Raw genomic sequence first — 8,394 nt, forward strand, 5'->3', positions numbered from 1 at the left:
AAAATATTTTTGCAACTTATGTCACAGACATTGGGCAGATATCCTGTATCTCAAAAAAGGAGAAAATCCATTTAGACTACATTGATATGTTACTTCTTACCCGATGGACTGGCAACAGCCCACGACTCTGACAGCCAGACTCGAGAGAAGAGAAAAAGGGGTGGGCATGAAATAAACCTTTCTGTGAATGTGCCTTGTTACACTGCTTTCATTTTGGGACCACGTAGATGGCTAACATAATTAGAAACCAAGTTTAGATTTTTAAAAGCGATTTTAAAAGTTTAAGACAAATGAACCCATTTAGCACATTTATCAAGTTGGTGGCACGGCCACACAAGAAAATGGTTACAAGTGAGTTTAAGACAGTGTTTGACCGTACATCTCAAGTAGCACATGGTCTCAGTGCAAAGGAACCACTCAGAATGAAAGCAACATTCAGAAATCTAGACGTCTGGAAAGGTGGAGGCATAGGTGGAAACACTACACCTCCTCAAACAACCAAGTTTAAAGACAACAAAGTTTTAGCAACAAAAACACAACCAAAACACAGAAAAATTGAACTATACGGAAGTCCGACAACAACGAACCACTCAGCCACACCGGTAAGAGGGGCGGAGCCAGAGACTGGAGGAGCGGGGTCGGGCAGGAAAACTCTGCCAAACAGGCACGATCCCAGGCATGGGGTTGCAACCAGCAGACCCAGTGAAGGTACAAGGTGGCAGGCTGACCATGGTCACACATTCCCAAACAGATAAACCAGACAAAGGAGTGAGCAGTGAGACAGACCACGCAGGCCCCAGTGGCGGGAAGCAGCAGAGGGGACTGCCATTGCCCCTCTTTGACCCCGCCCCCACATTCAGCGTCACAACCCAGAGACCTAGGTGGCCCTGCCCTGGTGAACATCTAAGGCTCTGCCCCTTGTACCTAACAGGTGTGAACACACCAAAACATTATGGCTCAAGAAAACTCAAAGCCCCAGAGCCAATAACTCTAAGCGACCAAGAAATAGCCAACCTATCAGATGCACAGTTCAAAACACTGGTGAACAGTCTGCTCACAGAACTAGTTGATTTTAGTCACAAATTAGAGGAACAAATAAATGCTAAACTAATTGAAATGAAGGGAAATGCATAGGAAACCAATAGTAATGAAAAGGAAAATGGGACTCAAATCAAGGGAGTGGACCAGAAGGAAGAAAAAAATGACCATACAGAAAAGAATGAAGAAACGAGAATTCAAAAAAATGAGGAGAAACTTAGGAATCTTCAGGACATCTTTAAACGTTCCAACATCCGAATTATAGGGGTACCAGAAGGGGAAGAGGAAGAGCGACAAGTGGAAAGCTTATTTGAACAAATAATAAAGGAGAACTTCCCCAATCTGGCAAAGGAAATAGACTTCCAGGAAATCCAGGAAGCTCAGAGAGTCCCAAAGAAGTTGGACCCAAGAAGGAACACACCAAGGCACATCATCATTACATTAGCCAAGATTAAAATGAAGGAGAGAATCCTAGAAGCAGCAAGAGAGAAGGGAACAGTCACCTACAAAGGAGTTCCCATCAGACTGTCAGCTGACTTCTCAAAAGAGACTTTACAGGCAAGAAGGGGCTGGAAAGAAGGATTCCAAGTCATGAAATCCAAAGACCTACAACCAAGATTGCTCTATCCAGAAAAGCTTTCATTTAGAATGGAAGGGCAGATAAAGAGCTTCTCAGATAAGATCAAGTTCAAGGAGTTCCTCATCACCAAGCCCTTATTATATGAAATGTTAAAGGGACTTATCTAAGGAAAAGAAGATAAAAAAGATGAACAGTGAAAGGACAGCAAACTCACAGTTAGTAACAACCACACCTAAAACAAAAGCAAACTAAGAGGACAGCTAGATCAGGAGCAGAACCATAGAAATGAAGATCACATGGAGGGGTAGCATCAGGGGAGTGGGGGGAGGAGAAGGGGGGAGAAGGTACAGAAAATAAGTAGCATAGACGGTAGGTAGAAAATAGATAGGGGGAGGGCAAGAATAGTATGGGAAATACAGAATCTAAAGAACTTGAGACACTTGGACATAAACTAAAGGAGGGGAATGGTGGGGAAGGGGGTGTACAGGGTGGAGGGGAATGAAGGGGGGGAATAGGACAACTGTAATGGCATAATCAATAAAATATATTAAAAAAAAGAAATCTAACTGTCAGTACAGATAATAGCATCACTACTGGCCTGGTCAGTAACATGGCCAAGGAACCCAGCAGCCTCAAAGCCCCACAGTGTGGCCCACTTGTCCACAAGTGGGAGGTGAGGTGGGAGAACAGCACAGCCAGGAGCTCTAAGGCAGCACAGGCCCAGGGGGGGATGGCACTACCCTGAGGGCAGGCAGCCTTCCTGGAGCTGCAGTGAGGGCCTGACATGCTCAGACCTGTGCTGCATGAACATCTGACAGCAGGGGCAAGACCTATCAAAGAGGAACGAAGCTAGAAGCCAGCTGGCCAACTAGAATGTGGCTGCAGTAACCCAGGACGAGAGATTATAGTAGCTTTAACCAAAAGAGAAAGGGGACACCCAAAAGGCTTAGAGCCTACAGAAATGTGTGCTCTCTGTGAGTGGGGAGTGGAAGGAGGGTGGTGGGCCCAGAGAAGGGCAAGAACACGGAAGACCCCTGGGTTTCTGCCTTTGGCAACTCCGAGGTGCCATTCACTGAGGCTAGGGACTGAAGAGAAGTACCACATGGGGACAAATGGCAAATTCACTGTGGCCAGAGCCCCCAGCACCATCCTGCAGAGTTAGTAGCGACAAGGAGCTGCAGGAGTCCAGGAGGCCCCAACCGTCAGGCGGCACACCCAGACAGCTGAGCGACGGAGAAGAAATCGGGGGCTGAGACTGCTTCCTGCAGTGCTCTCTCAGAGTCAGAAGTAGAATTTCTATTATTTGTCCCAGAACCGAACTCTGGGGCCTTTAGCAGTGGCCAAGCATCCAAATACCAACAGAGGTCGGACAGACGTAAAACCTCCGGTGCTTAAATGCATGCAACTAACTGTTACATGTTGTATGGGCCAATCAACTCTGGCCCACAGAAGTTCTCTACTGAGGTGCCATTTTTACAAAATAGCCTAAGAAAGATTTAAAAGGTATTTCCTTCCTTTTATTTCCCTTCAAGTACTAATAAAATAAAAAATTACATCTATGAATTGACTTTCCCAGATGTCCTAGTAATGATAGAAAGGTTCTGTGATAAGCTTGCTTTCAAAGAAAAGCCCTTTAATTGCCCAGGTGCAGAGGGACCCCAGACAGATGCCGGGGCAGCATCCTCTCCTCATCTACTGCTCCGTCTCTGCCTCCTTGAGTCCATCCCTCTCCTCCTCTTTTCCACTCAACCGCGTTCTCCTAATGCCAAGGAACTGAATCCATCTGCCACAAGCTGATGCCTAGAGCCAAGAATCAGGCTGCCCTCCACCTGTCAGAAGAAACAGATACGGTGTCTGGTAACGAGGGTGCCAAGAAGATCTCCCCCATTTTGACAGCCTCATGTAGAACAGGGACACACAAGGGCCTCCAAGGGATTTCTGAAGCACTTCACTGGGTAAACATCTCTATTACAGGTGACCACTCAATGACCACTCCACTACGCTTAACCGCTTTAGGCAGGAAACAAACCCTGGAAAGATAGTTTCAAAACTCTGAGATCGAGGCCCCGCAGCAGCAGAAAACTGTTTTTAGGAGAAGCCTTGTTATTACTTTGATATGGTGATGTGACATTTCATTGTTGGCTCTGCATCCTTTGAGGGATCAAGGACTGAGATCTGATTAACGCCATGGGCTCTCTCTCCCCAGAAAAATGACACCCACAAAATTTCTAGGTGAAGTTCAAGGGTTCATGGATCCCTTGCAACTGGACCGTTCAGCCCAGATTAGGTCCCTGCTTTATGTGGATCCACTGTGACACAGCTGAGGAAATGGAATACCTGGTGTCATGACTTTCAGGATCCAACAACACGATTTGGAGGCTAACGGCATTAGGGAAGTGTAGTACGCTAGCTTTCTTTCCTTACCCTTCTCTCCCATGATGTCTGCAGGAGTCTTCAAACTGCGTGCTCTCTGCAAATGAAATACTGCACCCTTTGCGCGGCTTTTAAAACAGTAACAATCTCTTCTCTGAATTTAAATGTCCTCAATATTTACTTTTTCCTCTATGTGGTTATAGCTTGCTTTCTCCACATAATCAAGATGATGACTTTAGAAGGCAAGCTACTGGAGATCCAGAAACCATATATTCCAATTCAATGTCCTTGTAAAAATCAAAGAACTCACTCTCTTGAAGAGCTGAAGGAGGCTGAGGGGTCACCGCCTGCCCCCCAGGGTGTTGGGACTGGCAGGGCTCCAGAAGGGTATGTAAATACTCAGTATGAGGCAACAGGGGATACCAATTTGTTTTTTGATCTATTTTATTTCAATTCAAAGCATCGTTGCGAACAGTCCAAGAAAACAAGCCACACTTTGGTTATACTTAGTTCTCCTCCAATCTCCAAAAGCAGTTGAATATTGCCAAAGTGTGGCTCTTTTTTCCTGCGCTGCCTGTCTGCGATGGCACTTTGAACTGAAATAAAACAGACTGAAAAACAAATCAGTGTGCCCTTGCTCTGCCTGCAGTTTTATATCATCCTTCAAAGCTAGTGTTACCACCTACTCTTTACTGGAGCCCAGAAGACACAAATCACAGAGCAAAACCGCAATACTTTAAATGCATCGGTCCCACCCAGACCTAAAATAGCAGTTTGATTCAGGGCTTGTTGTTTAACACTGCATCGACATGCCACTCCCTGTCCAGTTCTGTGCTCCATTTGCTGGGCTGGATTATATCTTCCGATGACATGTGCCATCTGGTTACTGGACACAGTTTAAAGCAAAACTTGACATCACTGATCTTGCATAGTTCGCTCGATTTATTACTGCCTCTGTAATTTTTCGTGTTCATGAGCCCAAACATCGTATTATTTTCACCTATTTAAAAAGTCTGTTACTTACTTTAAAGCATTCAATGACCTGCTTTGACTAGGCAGGACATAAAAAATAATGCAACGATATTTTGAAACTTTCAGAGGAAACCCCAAATCATTTGCAAACAAATTTTGAAATGACCACAAACTAGAATCTGAAGCCTATTATTTCCATAGAATGCCTTAAAAAATGCAAATACATGTAATGGAAGGACACAAATAGTTTTGGGGTTAAAACAATTTTTAAAATGCTCTGAATAGACAGTTGCATAATGTGGTTGGAAAAACATTACATCCCCACTGAAGAAGTTCAACTCTTAAAGACATGAAGGAAAAATAAGATTTGTCCCCCTCCCCCTGCCCCACAAAGATAGAAATACACGAAGACACCTTCAATTTTGTCTGTAACACACTGGATTTTTTTGTTACTACTAAGCATTTTAAATAAGTTTCCATTTGGGGCCAAATTTGCTTAGTTTCCTCTGACTGGAATTCAGCAACATATGTAACAAGAAAACTCAGAACGTATTCCATTTTCTCTAATTTAATCCACACAATACAGCTCTTTGAAAAGGTACCACTGTCCACATCCGTCCAGTTAGACCACTAACGTAACTGGCCCTTGATATGCAGCTCCATCAGTGGTGAAGCTGGGTCAGGGCCCAGGACCCTGCACACAGGACTGAACCACAGCACAGTCACACATTTCTTCAGTGCCCCAGCGTTCCAGCTTCTAGCCTACTCTCAGGCTCCAAACCTGCTGGAAAGTTCTGCCTCCCCACTTCTCTCCCTTTCCCTCTTGCAGGACTGGATTCTTATCACTCAACAAGTTTCAGCTTAAACCACCTCTCTTGCCTTCCAAGGCCATCTTCACATAAGAGTCTCTCAGGTTACCACTGCTTTTTTCCATTTACAGCAGTTGCCACAATCTGGAATAAACTTTGCCATTTATTTACTGGCTCACACACTATGTTTTAGGTCCACCTTGCTCAGGCACTCAAATATTTGCTCAAGAACAGCCTGGATTTGTTTATTTAATATTTACCAGATGACTGGTTGTGACTACTGGCTGGCAGTGATACAAAAACAGATAAAGTGTGGTTCCTGCCCTTGAGGTCCCAAGTTGGTAGAAAAGATAAACAAATGGAATGATACAGGGTGGTGAGTGTGATCAGTTTAGGTTCAGATCCAGCTCCCTTATGCATTTGCTATGTAACCTTGGACATCTCTCATCTCTGAGTCTCAATGTCTTCATCTCTAAAATGGGAGCATTAATGCTACCTACATCAGAGCGATGGTGTGAAGATTAAATGATGATCCATGCAAACCAAGCACACAGTGTCAATCAAACTCAAAGAGTTCTTGGCACACAGGAATCACTCAATAAACATTAACTACTAACTTATTATTATGATGCTATGACAGCTGTATTTGAAATTATCCTTGTTTGTGTACCATCTGTCCAGCCTCTATAGAATTAAAATTCCGTGCAAGAACAAAGATCATATTGATCTTTCTCACCATTGCACTTCCAGAAATTTGAATCATTCCTAGTATACAGAAGGTGCTCAACAAATACCGAATGATTCACAAATGCACACAGGCAAGCATAGGGTTCTGAAAGCATTTGTTAAACTTGTGATGAATAGCTAGGTTTGGGAACTACTGCCAGACATGAAAGGCATCTAAATTAGAAAGTAGAGTGTGGCAGAAGTTTGATGATTTCGCCAAGTAGAGAGAGATTTCACTTCGGGGTTATAATTAAATCTCCATAAACCACGCAAAGACTGGATACAACTCCGAGGAAGAAACAATAGCCCCAGGCTGACAGACCTGAAAGACGACACTCTGAGCAGTATGTCAAGAGTCACCAGGAAAGGGGCTTCTAGGGATGATCTCGCCACACCCTAAAACAGTTGAACCACTCAGAATCAAAATTCCTCCTCTTAAATAGAAACATGGACACCTGCTCATCAAGTGTTGTTAGCACAAAAACGCTGCATATGAATAAATTAACCGCCTGACTTCTTATAGAAGCTGGGTGCCCGGTATTATTATTTAAAGTAGGGGAAGCAATTCTCACTTTGAACACCACAAGAGGTATTGGAAGGCAGAGTGTTTTGTCAAAAAGCCCAGGTGCACGGGACAGTTGTGACTGGAGTTTCCCATTACGTAGGAAGGGACCAGAAGAAATGCTAGGCGACACTGACCCAGTCTACTTGTGCCTAGGGTAGGGGGTTGGCACTCTTTCTGTGAAGGGCGTTATTTTCAGCTTCACGGGCCTTGCCGTGCAACACACTCAACTACCCTACTCTGTCCTAATAGCAGGGAAGCAGCCACGGACTACATAAACAATGAGCACGGCTTGTGTTCCAATAAAACTCCATTTACGGACTCCGGAATTCGACTGCATACAACCATAGCAATTCAAAAATGTAAAAACATTCTTAGCTCCCGGCAGACAAAATTGGGAGGGGGAGGTGAGGAGACAGATTTGGCCCAAGGCCAGACTGTCTTGCCTAGTGCAGGGACTTGGTGGGAGAGGGGGATAAGACTGAGAATAACCGCAGCGAGAGGCCAACCATCTCACCACGCTGACTAGCAGGAGGTGCGGGGCTAGGGCAGGCCACGGACGAAGAGAAGGCCCCACGGGGGGCAGCACCCGAGCTGCAGCCTTTCTCCTAGGGAGACTAACGTCCAGCCTGCGCTCCAAGTGTAGGGCGCCCCAGGGAACCCACGTCCCAGGGCGAGGGACGACTGGAACTGGGCAGAGCCCTGCAGTGTTCGCCACGCGGAAGGGTCTCTGTGATCCCCTCATTTGGGGAGCCTCCAGGGCCTCAGCTATAAAAGGGGTCTCCACGTGGAGTCCCAGCCCCGTTTCTATGGTTACCTGTTCAGCACCGATTCAAACTGCCGTTCTTTATTGACAGCGCCATAGAGAACACGAACACTCCTGCCCGAAGGGAACAATAAAGATTTCTCCATTCAACAGCACCAGAGACGCCACGAGGCGGCCATCTTGAGGCCGGCGCGGAAGGGACAGAAGTGGTAAGCAAGAGGCGCGGCTTGCCCAGCGCACCGTAGTCACGTGCTAGGGGCGGGCCTTTAGGGGGAGGGTCCTGCGTCACGCACGAGCTCTCCGCCAATGCTGGGTCTCTGGGGCAAGCAGGCCGCTGGCCTCGCCCCTGACACCTGACGCTGGCTGGCCATTCCTCCCCTCCCTCCTCCCAGCGCTCCCTTAGGAAAGTTCTAATCGAGTTACACTGCCTCTAAGGTCGCTCTAGAGTTAGGATCTTATTTCAAAGAATGGCAGGCAAGTAGACACAAAAAATTTCTCTTCCTTTTTCCAAAACATAACGATCACAGGCAATACGGAGACTTGACCTCAGGCTGGTACCCAAACATAT

General features: G+C 45.8%; 1 protein-coding gene across 6 annotated transcripts in view; it reads right to left on the reverse strand.

The window, feature by feature from the left end:
- ZBTB40 (zinc finger and BTB domain containing 40) overlaps positions 1 to 8,022 on the reverse strand; it is a 73,544-nt gene extending 65,522 nt beyond the window's left edge. For all 6 annotated transcript variants that reach the window (XR_008390670.1, XR_008390669.1, XM_053660320.1 and 3 more), the window contains exon 1: positions 7,878 to 8,022. The gene's annotated coding sequence lies outside the window, so the exon portion shown is untranslated. The remainder of the gene's footprint in view (positions 1 to 7,877) is intronic.
- Positions 8,023 to 8,394: the final 372 nt, after the last annotated feature.

This window comes from Artibeus jamaicensis, unplaced genomic scaffold (assembly GCF_021234435.1).
Source record: "Artibeus jamaicensis isolate MK-2021 breed Jamaican fruit bat unplaced genomic scaffold, CSHL_Jam_final scaffold_847, whole genome shotgun sequence".
In the NCBI taxonomy this organism is placed as follows: Eukaryota; Metazoa; Chordata; class Mammalia; order Chiroptera; family Phyllostomidae; genus Artibeus; species Artibeus jamaicensis.